The sequence below is a fragment of the Vespa crabro genome, chromosome 11 (assembly GCF_910589235.1).
Source record: "Vespa crabro chromosome 11, iyVesCrab1.2, whole genome shotgun sequence".
Lineage (NCBI taxonomy): Eukaryota > Metazoa > Arthropoda > Insecta > Hymenoptera > Vespidae > Vespa > Vespa crabro.
Genome location: NC_060965.1, coordinates 2,679,354 through 2,692,490, shown reverse-complemented (window position 1 = coordinate 2,692,490; position 13,137 = coordinate 2,679,354).

The following is a 13,137-nucleotide window of genomic DNA, read 5'->3' as shown; positions in this document are numbered from 1 at the left end:
CAGTTTTAGATTGATAATAAAAAAAAATATACTTAAAGTAACATAGAAAAATGTTTTTTTTTTTTTTTCTTTTTTTTTTTTTTAATTATCTCAAAATTCTTTATAAAATTATAATATTCAATTTGCATTTTTAAAAACCCCATTTAATAATTCAATTATTAAGAGCTAAGTCTTAATCATCGAAATATAGAATTAATATAATATATTTTAAAAATCAAAATTGTACATTTGAAGTATCCGCAAATAATAACTAAGGTAAGTAAATTAATATCTATCAAGATTAATTTATTAATATTCTTGATAAATCATCGAAGGCGGTTACGGAAGTTAGCTTATCTTGCTGCACAACTTGATCCAATTATGCGAACGGGTTTGCTGTCTTCTCGTGTCTCTCTTTTAATTAGCTTATCGAGAAAAGCCCGAGGTAACGAACGATATCTGTCGGTTCTTTGCGAGTTTTGCGAACATAACGATCTGTTCGCGTGCCAATGTGAACCAGCTGGAGCTTCTCTCTCTCTCTCTCTCTCTCTCTCTCTCTCTCTTTATTTTTATTTTTATTTTTGCAAATGATATTCATTAGAAGAAATAATGAACGAACGGTTTTAAAAGGGTGCAGGGTGAAGGCCATAGTTGGTCCTCGAAGCCGTCCGATGTGTATCACGATATCGAACTTCGATTTATTCCAGAAGGTCTCCATGGACTTGCTTGTTTTAAAGCAGATGTGCGCGATAGGATAGTTAAGGAGAACGTTCATATTATGATGAAATTTTAGTATCTCGAATGGGCCGTAGATAATAAGAAATACGTGGCAAATTTTATATTACTTTCATATCTGGCAAGCATTTTATAATATCCTTACGCGGGTTATGTTTCATGTAAATTAATATTTTAAAGAGATTTTTTAATGACAGAAATATAAATGTATATAATTTTACATTTTTAAAATAATATCTCGTGTGTGTAAGTTGTTAGCAATGGTCGAGTAACTCTTTTATATATCATTTCGATATTTACCTGGCTCACGAATATGAATACAAGAAACTCCATGCAAGTTCTCTCTCGTTTTTCTTTCTCCTCTTTCTTCCTCGTTTCGTCGCGTTAAACACACGTAATTGAGATCCTTTCAGAGCGTCTCGTGCGTGAGGTCGTTTTCTCCGTTTAGTACTGAATTAAAAAGCGAGAAATGATCCCATTTGGCTAGATTTTTAATCCTTCTCGAAAAATAAGATTTCTAAATGTTGAAATGTTGAAAACTGACGAGAATAAATTCAAAATATTTCATTCGTTTTTCAATCTTTTTTAACAAATTTTTCCAATAATTTCGATGCATCGATCCTTCATATTTCTTTTAAATAATTATATTCACTTTTAAAAAATAGTTATAACGTTCAAAGACGAAAAGACAACTTATCTCGGATGACAGTCTTTGTATATTTTCTTCTTGTTAAACATCGCTCGTTGCTTCCTCTCATCCATATTGGAATTCCCTACGGTGTTTCTAATTTACGATAAAGCTCGCACCGTCGTCATCCTCGTCGTTGTCGTTGTCTTAATCATGTAGGTGGCGAGCGTCGGCATTTTGAAAGAACGTCGATAATTTGCGATATCAAATTCACGGAACGCCATGACGATATTTTTGTCAAATTTAACAGAAAAATATTTGATTTTAATGCGATCGTTATCGAAGAAACTTATTCAAATAAAAATGGAAGTCGTCGTTTTCAAGACGTCTCTACAGTCATTCAAAAAGTTAGACGGTACAAACAAGTATACCGAACGTTCGTTCTCATACCAATTTCCTCCATAGTTTCTTTCTATTTTCTTTTCTAATAACACTCGCGATATCTGGCCAACAAAATCCCAGTTGTTCGAGCATGAACTTGGCCATTCTCTTGGTAACGATATACTACGCAGAAGTTCAAGAACTCAGGACGTCAGCGTTAACTTATTTTCGACGAGACTACGACGAAATCATTTCCCGTCATACGCTAGAAACTAGAAACTTGAAAATTGCTGGAATTCCGTGAAAAGACATCGACCGTCACAGTTCATATTTTATGATATTCTTCGAGGGTACCTTATGGATGTGTAAAAAATACAAGGAAGGACGAAAGACAAGAAGAAACGGAATGGTCGATAGTTAAAAGGGTGAGTTAAAGATGGAAAAGGAAAAGGGATAGAAGAGGGAAAGGGGATAAGAAACAATATGGTAAAGAAGGAACTTTGGATTTTCCACAATGAAATCCAGACATTTTTGTAACGAACGTCGCGCCGAGCCATTTTTTACGAGGAAAAGGGCCACGACGCATAAACGTTGGCCCATCTGTTAGTAATTTGTAAGACGAGTCGGGTAATTAAAAGTTTGATGCGCGCATTAAACTCGTCAGGTTATAAAACGAGGGATGGTACTAGTGATGGTGGTGTCAGTGGTGGTGTTGGTGCTTTCAGTTGGTGGAAGTGGAGCGGCAGAGAGGGGGGAAGGGTAGAAGGGGAATGCGCACTAGAAGCAAAGCGCTTACCGTTAGCTTTTGCTGTGCGAAAGAGTGAGTAAGAGAGAGAGAGAGAGAGAGAGAGAGAGAGAGAGAGAGAGAGAGAGAGAGAGAGAGAGAGAGAGAGAGAGAGAGAGATAAAGAAAGTCTCTCGGTGCATACGTTGGCTCATAAGAGGTACGCTGCAACAGCCATAAACTGTTCTATAGTGCATCAATTTTTAAATATCTTTATTACGTCGCGCGTTCTAGTCTATAAATAGAGTAGATATAATTAACTGGCAAAGGCAAAGTTCATATTTTCTAATACTAGTAATAATAATAATCATTTAACAAGATATTAATTACAAAAATAAGGATTTATTTAGTGACAGAATAAATAGAAAATTGATGCTTGAACTTGCTATTCGAACTAACGCACGTGTGGTAATACATGCAAATAACATAATGCAAATGAATCCACACCCGTTTTGGTATTTCCTCACAATAGTATTTGACAATTAATACTATTTTTAAAGCGCTTACGCCTTCGTTACTCTCTATCGATATTACGTTTCTATATGTTACCTTCGAATAATCGATATTTTGGACATTTGGTATCCGGGTAATCGGACCCTCGGTTAATCGACATTTACACAATTAACGCTTTACTGTATTCCCAGTAAAATACACAAATACCTCTTGTAGTTTTCCGGTCGTTTATCGTTCGTTACCTATCTACTATAGCTTTTAAAATATATTTCGCTTAATTTCGATTCAACCGAGTAAATCTTTTTTTCGAGTAAATATTGTTTCGAAAACACGAATGCAGTTTTAATTACCTTTATGCGGATTTGTTCTATACATATTTCAATGCGCCCGCTTCAAAACCAAAAACGATATTATTGTTAAAAAAGTAGAGAGTGCAAAACAGTGTTTTTCCCCTCCCATCGAAATGATTGATATTCAACGAGTATTATTCGAAATAAAATTTTTCATTTCTTTTTTTCTTGTTTTTTTTTTCTTTTTTTTTTTTTTTTTGTTCTTTTTTACTCATATATCCGAGTAAAAGCAAAAATAAGCAAGAATTCATCTAAAACACAATAATGTAATATCGAAACAAATTAAAAAAAAAAAAAGTAATGAATTTACACTTCCTTTCTCAAATTTAAAAATTCAGATATATATATATATATATATATATATATATGTATTAATACGAGCAAAGTTTTTTTCGATGCAATTTCTTAATGCATATAAAATCATTTCCCTATGTTTTAATCGTAGAATTTGCAGATATGGGCCCCGATAACATCGTTAATTAATATCAAAATTCAATCGCGCAGAAACATAATGAAAAGAAAAACGCGCTTACCCCTGTCGACTGATAATTTGTTCACGAATTGGATTAAGATTGATCGCACGTTAGAAATTGACAATAAGATATTAGAAATATCAAATAAAAGAGAATTAATTGTCGCTTAAAATCGTTTGACTAATCAATTCGCTAGCTCGCACTTCGGAAATTCAATTTTCTTCAATGATCGAAAAATTTGTTTTCAATTAGGTTTTTTTTTTGTTTTATAGAAAAATCGATAACACTAAATATATTTTTATTAGATAAATATCATTTAGAATTAATACAACTAATTATATTTCATTTGTGTAAGACATATTAATAAGTTAACAATACTTTTACTTTAATCGATATCTGAATATAATAAATATCGATCGATTGTAAAGTTAACGAGGCATGAGAAAATTGAAAATTAAAATGATTTTAATCGACTTGCACGATGATGTAATTATTAACTCTTAGTCTAGTTGTTGACGTTGCCACCCAATGAATCCCACTCTCGTTAATCAAATACGTTATGGCATACTCCTGGGATCTCTATGAATCGTAATGTTAAAATTCATATATACTGAATCAATCTGCGTTTCAATTTTTTTTTCCATTCCCTTGATCTCAATTGATATCATAGATATATCCAATTATTTTCAGCTCATCGAATCATCGATTTATTTTCTTTAGTTGATCATTTTTAATCTCATTCGTATAATTTCATTCGTATATAATTTTTTTCTTTTAAAATCAGAAAATCAATTCCATTTAAAACTTTCAAACATATAGAAATGTTTCGATATTACAAAAGCACGATAAGACAGAGAAAAAAAAAAGAAAAAAAAGAGAAAAAAAAAGAAAAGATAGAGAAAGAGAGAAAAGAAGAAAGATATTTCATCGCTTTCAATCGTTTCGACGCTAATGAGATCGAATTTCAAGCAGGAAGTTTATTTCGAAGTTTCGAAAGCGGCCTCCCTCGCAAGAGTACCCCGATTTGGCAGAGAGTAGCGTCTCTCTCGGTCTTTAAAGGATCTTTTTGAAAGCCGAAGAGGACTCGACCGGTAACAAGCGGCTCCCTTTGTGTCTTCTGTCTTTATTCTTCTCAGAAGAAAAAGAAAAAGAAAAAATAAGATCGATCGTACTCCTCCCCTTTTACGAAGAAAAATAATTCCCGCGGCTGTTTTAAGTAAATATTGAAATATTTCGACCTACGAAGAGAATTCTCTCCTTTTTCCTTTTTACACGTATATTCTAACACACTTCTACATTTATATACAGATACATGAACGTACACATATCTAGAAGGGAATGAACCTCACCAAGTTCGACGAAACGAAACGAGACTCGAAGTTTTCTACGAAGGATGCTCCCCCGCGGCGACACTGCGCATAATCTAATTTGTACTTTGACGACCAACTACTTCTTCGTCCTATACAGGTACCTTCGTTACTTTAAATTTCTATCCATTAGTTCATCTTCGACAAACTAATGTTTCATCAATCTCATGTTGTACCATTGTGTTTATCATACGTGCAATATATCAGCTCATATTAATCATTTGATTACATTCTACAATTTACGATCTATATATATATATATATATATGTTAACACAATTACATACTACATATTTACAATACTGTATATTTACAGAACTAAAGTTTCTAAGTGATATTTAAAATTAATTACTCTTTTTTTTTCGAAAAACTATTTAGGCTCATAATATTATTGTACAATATGAAAAAAAAAGAAAAAAACAATTAAATGTTATTTATCATGACTGATAACTTTTGTTTCCTTTTAATGCTAAAATTAATTATAAAATCAATGACTCATTGAATAAACTCAATTTATTATCTTATTTAATAAAATCAATTGATACTTGAAGATCTCAAAATAATACGAATAATACTTTTTTTTTTTTTTTTCAATTACTTTATTCAAGCAGCCATTAGCTTGACATTACTTGCGATGGAATTGCGTAACATAGAAAAATTCATTAACACAGAAGGATCCATTGATCGTCAAAGTTAATGAAATATCAATTTATTATATTTAGCGTAAGTTTCAAATTGTTTAAATAAATTCGCGTCCTTTTTTCTTTTTATTTTCATTTAATTCGAATTACAGATGCGCTAATTGAAATTATTAGAAAATAATTTAATTGTGACTCTTTAATAGAATATAATGTTCTTATTAATAAAATAAGTTTAAGATTAAATATAGATTATTAATATACATTTTTAATATAATTTTTAAATAGAAAAATTGTCGTTACAAATAAAGATTACTTCTTTCTGAAATATCGATCGTTTAATAAATACGAAGATTTACATATCCATCGACGTTGGATCACACAAAGAGAATATTGTATCCTTACTGTCGCATCTTCTTCGTTCGCGAGAAATATGAATAAAACATAATAGAACGTATTTCGTTTTTCCTTTACGGTTCTAGAAAAACTAATGTTATGCATTCGCATATACGAAGACGGATTTTCGCGTAGGATACGTATATACAATATATACATACATACTTATAGAACATTGCCGTGTCGTATTCGTTACTAAAATATTCAATTACATTTCATATATAAAATCAAATTTAAAAGTTTCCTCCGACTTTTCCCTACGAAAGGAACTCCATAGATATATGTTGAAATTATTACTATTATACGATCTTAACTATGTTATTGAAATATGTACATACTTATAATATACGATGAATATTAAAGATTTTCTATAAATTTGATCACATACACTACCAAAAAATGAATTCTTACAGGTCATAAATTAAAAATCTAGTGAATTCAAAAAAAAAAAAAAAAAAAAAAAAAAGGAAAACCGCTATCAAAAGTTTTATGTACATGCAACTGTACAAATATTTCATCGTGATTATCGTCTATGAATTTCTAATTTATGATAACGTTGATATTGGCGAATATAAATGAGAGGAAGAATAAAAACGCAAAGGAGAAAGATTCTTGACTGAACACTTAACGTGTTCCTCCATTCGAATGAGAAATAACTTTAACGGTGGTAAATCTAGCGCGTTTAGTTATTCCCACGATTCATCTGCGTCTACCATAAAGTTCGATGGTCTGTAAAGCCTACTCTCTCTTTCTCTCTCAATTTCTCTCTCTCTCTCTCTCTCTCTCTCTCTCTCTCTCTCTCTCTCTCTCTCTCTCTATTGAGTTCTATTCCTACCCAACTCTTTCATCCTTTACCGATTTCACTCTTTGTCTTTATCCTCGCTGGAGCGTACGAAACGCGACGCTCGTTCGACTGCTCTTTCGTCTTCTCTTTATACGAAGGAAGTCCTCCGAAGAAGAAAAGAGAAGGAGAAAGTGAAGGGTAGGACGATTAGCCGGTTCTTCAGTAGTTACCGTACGAACGTTTCTCTTTCGAGGGGATGAGTTTTCAATGTTTTCGACCCTCGAAAGTTGTCTGTTATAGAAGATTTTCGGACGATGAACTCTATCTACTTTCTGAACAGACATGATTCTCTCTCTCTTTCTCTCTTTCTCTCTCTCTCTCTCTCTCTCTCTCTCTCCCTAAATTTTTTTCAAACGTAAAATATCCACGATCAATAGAGTTTCATAATAAAATAGTATTATTCCTTTTTTCCTTCGATCGAATAAATTCAAAAATTTCGAAATTGAAATAACCCAGTTATTACTTATTATTCCTAAGACATATTTTAGACAGTATTAAGTTATTAAAAAAAACTTTAAGAAATTTTTTGAATGATTATTTAGAATAGTTCGTGTCCATTGTGTTCTCACATTTTAAGATTAAAGATTTTAAAAGGAATAAAAATATTTATGTAGACGTTATTCTTTGATTTAGAAATAAAAATGAAATGAAAGTTCCAGGAATACCAAAGGGAACAAACGTTGAGTTAAAGACAGGATATACGCGCTGATATCGAGCCGGGATCGTTCGTGGCTCGAAGTGACAACTTATTTCCTTCGCGCGTTAGCCACTATCCGAACGCGGGCTTTGTTCGATGAATAATATATGGCAATGGCTGTCTGCATTGTTTTGCGTAAAGGCATGCACACGTTTACATTCACTCATGTACTTTAAACACACACACATACACACACATACATATATATATATATATACATATATACGTATACGCACACTAATGCAAGCAAGCACGAACGCTCACATACGTTTTACACGCACCGGATGCTGAGCGTGTCCCCTCCGTCGTCTACGCGATTTCCCGCTACGTGTCGCGTACGTAACGACGTGTATTCGTCTCGTGCAAGGCAACGGGCTCTAACGCGTTGGAGATCAAAGAAGCCGACGATCTTGGCAAACGACTTCGAATTTCGTGAAAAATTCGCGGCCCTCCTCAAGCCGGTAGCTCTTATTCCGACGTTGACGATCGTTATCGTATTTATGGCGCGTTTTTGTGCTTTTAAAATTGCTTGGCGATGTACCAAATGTTTTTTTTTTTTTTTTTTTTGTTCTTTTTCTCTTTTTTCTTTCTTTGTTTTTTTCTTTTTTTTTTTTTGTTTCCTTTTTTTTATTCCCCCTAAAGCATTTCGAAAGACTCGAAAAGATTATGGTAATTTCGTTTGATTTATTCGTCACTTTTTGTCATATATTTCACAATGGAGTATGCATTTGCGAGGAGAAAAGATCTCTCTAATTATTTTGATATATGTGCGCGTGTATATATATATATATATGTATTAATAGAAATATTTGAAAAAATTCACGAGATCTTTCGTATCATTTTTTAACAATTCAAATATTGTCCCTTTTAGGACTTACATATTGCGTGGCCTCTGAAATTAATCATAACTCAAAGTTAAATTCGACATCGCTATACTATTTTAGTGAAGCGAGGTAAAAGCCGGTGTGTTACGTTGAATTTTGCAAAGCGATGGGGTCGAACGAGCGAAACGAAATAAATTTTGCGCTTCCCTCTCCGTTCAAGTAAAATGCTTTTTCGCATTCCCTTCTCTTTACTCTTCCTATGTGAACCTACCCCTTATGTAAGTCGTAGACTGAAGAATTCATAAGACCCAAGTGAGCTTTCGTTTCCTCAGGAAGAATCGTAAAATTCAGGGCCCTTCTTGAATTCTTCGTTCCAAGCGGAAGTCTCTCAACGATTTCCCCTCCTTTCTTACTCTTTCGAGCAACGTCTTAATCGTGTTCCATGACTTAAAGGTTCGTAAGATTTCATTTAACCCTTTTCGAGGAATCCTATAAAGCATAAGCGGTGCTAATTAACGTTGGCATATTAATGGGCCTGTAAAAGTCTTATCTCTATGATGGCATTTCAACGTCATCAGCGTCGTCCCCTCTTTCTCTTCGCTCCTTTCTTCTTATTTCTTTCAATCGCTTACGGTCTATTATAAATATACAGAAAGAATGTCGAGAATGTCTTCAATGTGCGTTGGTAGATTTCAGACAAGTTCATTGCAATAGTATTTATTATTGTCGCATTTTCTTATCGATGATTTTTACATTGTCTAACTAACCATATAAATATTTCGATAGATAAAATTCACACGTGTTCAATAATTATTCTTAAAAAGGATGGAGTACATTGGGAATGAATAAATTATATCAACATATTAGAACAGGATCAAAGTGATTATCTCTCAAAGTCACAGATAAATCGTCAATTCCACGCGATCGAGCAAAATTTCGCACACGAGCTGTCATCGTTGTCAATCTTTCTCGCACGAGTTCGCCATCTTCGACGCAATACGTGCATAACAACGAGCTCGAATTGGTGATCGTTCATAGGCTGAATGAGCATCGAGTGGAAAGGGTTAATAGACGATTAAGCGGCCAGTGAAACGCGCAGGAAGTGATCGAAAGCAAGTGAATGGAAGGAAAGGCTTAAATGCTTCTGACAGAGAGAGAGAGAGAGAGAGAGAGAGAGAGAGAGAGAGAGAGAGAGAGAACCACTCGTGATTGAACGAACGCTCATTGTCGCAGCGGTAGGCTTGACGATTGGCCAGTTAGATGCTCGAGAAGAGACCACAAGTGCAGCCACAGTCGCGCGACTTGCGGTTGTCGGATCGAAAGTACTCTCGGACTGATTCAACTTTGCTTGTCCATTTCAATGGCAGCCTCTTTGGAAGGGCCAAGCCCAACGAAGGGTGAGCGATTAACCACCAAGTTCTCGCTCCCACGCGAATCCGATCGTTCGATTAAAAGGATCAACGTCGTTTCCTCGATGCCTCTTCTTCCTCCGTTTTAGGAAGAAACGAGTGTTCTCGCTTGAGAACACTTGAAATCTTTCCTCTCGTTTCCAAAGTAATTGTCAGGATTAGCAATACGTATAGTTCAACATGGCAATGCATTTTCTTTCGGATACTTTCTAACGCTTTAATGTTTGTAATAGGCTTAATGAACTTCGATCGCAAAAAAAAAAAAAAAGAAAAAAGTGTTAAAAAAAAAAGATGACTCAAATATAAAATATTCAGATATTTTTTCATAAAATATTGAACGCCTAAAGATCCATTTCTTTCCGAACAAACAAATTCAACGATTCACTTCCTGATGTATTAAATTCATCTTTTGGCTCGCGTTCAAACTCCATTACGGACACGTTCTACGTCATCTTTCTCATCGTTTCGCTAACCATAAATGTATTTACGTTCTCATAATATTTTACATTTGCATGTTCTTCGCACAGGAATGATAATACAGGTAATAAAATGTATCCGCGATAAAACGATCTTCCTTCGATGATATCAACGTGTTTCGCTTTTATGTTTCTGTCCTTTTACGATTATTGCGTGTTTTCTTAGTATTATATAAGTAATGATGTTAATAAACGACGTGTACATTGATAACAAATCATTGATTTACATCGTTCATTAAAATACGAATAGTTGTAATTCATAAGGAAAAAATATATTTCCAATATTATTATCCTTTGATATTTATTAAGAGATATCATGGACCATTTTGGTAAATCTAGACTGATGGACAAAGCAAAAGAAATTACGTGCAATTAAAGTGACAGTTATTATGAATTTGCCGGATAATTTGACTCTTTTTGAGAATGTAACTGCATACGTAAACCGGTGAAATATCGAAGTGGGAGATCTTACGAATAACGCTGAGTAGTGGCTTCCTGTTAGCAATTAGGAGGGGAAGAAGCGCGAAAGTATGACTCGAAATAAGTCCCATCTCTTCCCCTTTTCTTTAACGATGTAAACCGAAGCGAAGAAGAGAAAGAGAAGAGAAGAGAAAAGAAGAGAAGAGAAGAGAAGAGAAGGAAGGCGCGAGCAAGTTTCTCGACCGGTGGCATCGCGACAGGATTATTTGTCTTCGAGCGTTGCCCATTTGACATCCGATACCGGATGACATCAGGACTCCAAAGGAATTACCAGAACTTATGACGATACACAACGTGCTCTACTTGAATGGCCATCCATTTTTTTTCCTTCTCTCAAAACGTAAGCAACACGAGCATTATTTTATTTTTGTTCGAAAAAGAAGGGAGAAAATGAATTTGCTAAACGCGATCTTTAGATCAATGGATTATTTTTTTTAAACGCAGAATTAATGGATTCACGTGTTTCCAATGAAACATTTAAACAATAATACAATATGCATATACACATACAATGGTATAAATAAAATGGACGATTAATAAAAAATAATACTATATTAATTTGAAGATAAAATCAGTTCGTTTGGATTACGAGGTTTCATTAGGAATAAAGTACATGAATTGCGTAGATGTCAATCGAGAACGAGGTATTAATACTTCGTTAAAACTATATCGGCAACGAGAAGATTAAAATAAATATGATTTGGAAATATATGAATAGAGAGATTTTATCGTCGATATACTCGATGTCGCCAGACTCTCGGATTTATGACGATTCTATCTGTTTTAAACGAATAAAATATGAATCCCTGCATTCATTTCACGTGAACCGTAGTATAGTAGCTATATATGTAAAAGCATTCGCTTACGCGGCTTTTACTTTTTGACGTACAACATTTGCTTAACGATGTCGTCGTTCGATTGAATGTTCAAAAATGGTAAATAAAAAAATCCAAGGGATTAATCGACCAACTATATTTTCTACTTTTATAATTTATGATAAAAAAAGAAAAAGAAGAAGAAAAAGAAAAAAATAACCAAGGAATGTGAAACACGATTATTCTTTTAACTCACGAATATTTTAATTTGACGCATTTTCTCGAGTTTAATATACGAATCACGTTATCGCGATAAACGACACTTCTATAAAAAAAAAGATGTGACATTGGCTTTCTTTCAAATCATCTCTCTCTCTCTCTCTCTTTCTATATATATATATATATATATATATATATATATATATATATATATATATATATATATAAGTTCTTTCACACACTGATTTACCTTTATGTAGACAAGCATAACGCGATATCACGCGAATATGCGATCATTATACTCCTGACTTGACAACTGGTTCTTGGAATTTCGACGTCGGCGTCGTCGACATTAGAAATGGATATATTTCTAACGAGCTTTGTTATTTTCATGTTACATTTATGTTACTTTCCTGTAGGACTGTTTTAACGATTACGATCGTTAAAAAGTATTCTTTGTGTTTTTTCTTTTGTCTTTTTTTTATTTTTTTTTTTTTTTTTTTTTTTTTTTCTTTTTTTTTTATTGTTTCTTCATGAAAAACCTTATCAACGTCCGTTTGAGTTCCGCTCAGAAAATAAATTTACGTTCGCTACCGATCTTATATCTCTATCCAGAAATTATATTATTTTCAAATATTATAAAGAGATTTTTGATAATATAATATCATAAGCATTATCAATATCGTATCAACTACATATAAAGTAACATAAAAAAAATACTATTATTAACGAGACATTTTATTATATAGTTATTCTCAATTCTCCCATTCTTCCTCACGTACTACAAAAATGACCGGACATTGCTTATGTCATATAGAACAATGGACAACGAAAGGTGAGATAAATCGAATCGTTCATAAAATGTACTCACCGTAATATCCATCCTTAAATCAAATTCCTGTCGAGCTGGAAATTTGGCGAGGGACATGATCAGTGAGAAAGAGAAAGAGAAAGAGAGAAACAAAGTTAGAGATAGAGAGAAAGAGAGAAAAAGAGAGAGAGAGAAAGCTAGGGCAGACAGCTAATCGTGGGCCGAATTAGGGCGGACGATAACTACCACAGCACGGACCAAAAGCGGAACTTCAGAGCGACGTTGTACAAAGCAAGCCTCCGCACCCCAACTAACACACCACCTCACAACCATCCTCACAACGTTGGGATTCGACCGTAATTTCGGATGTGATGCGGCAA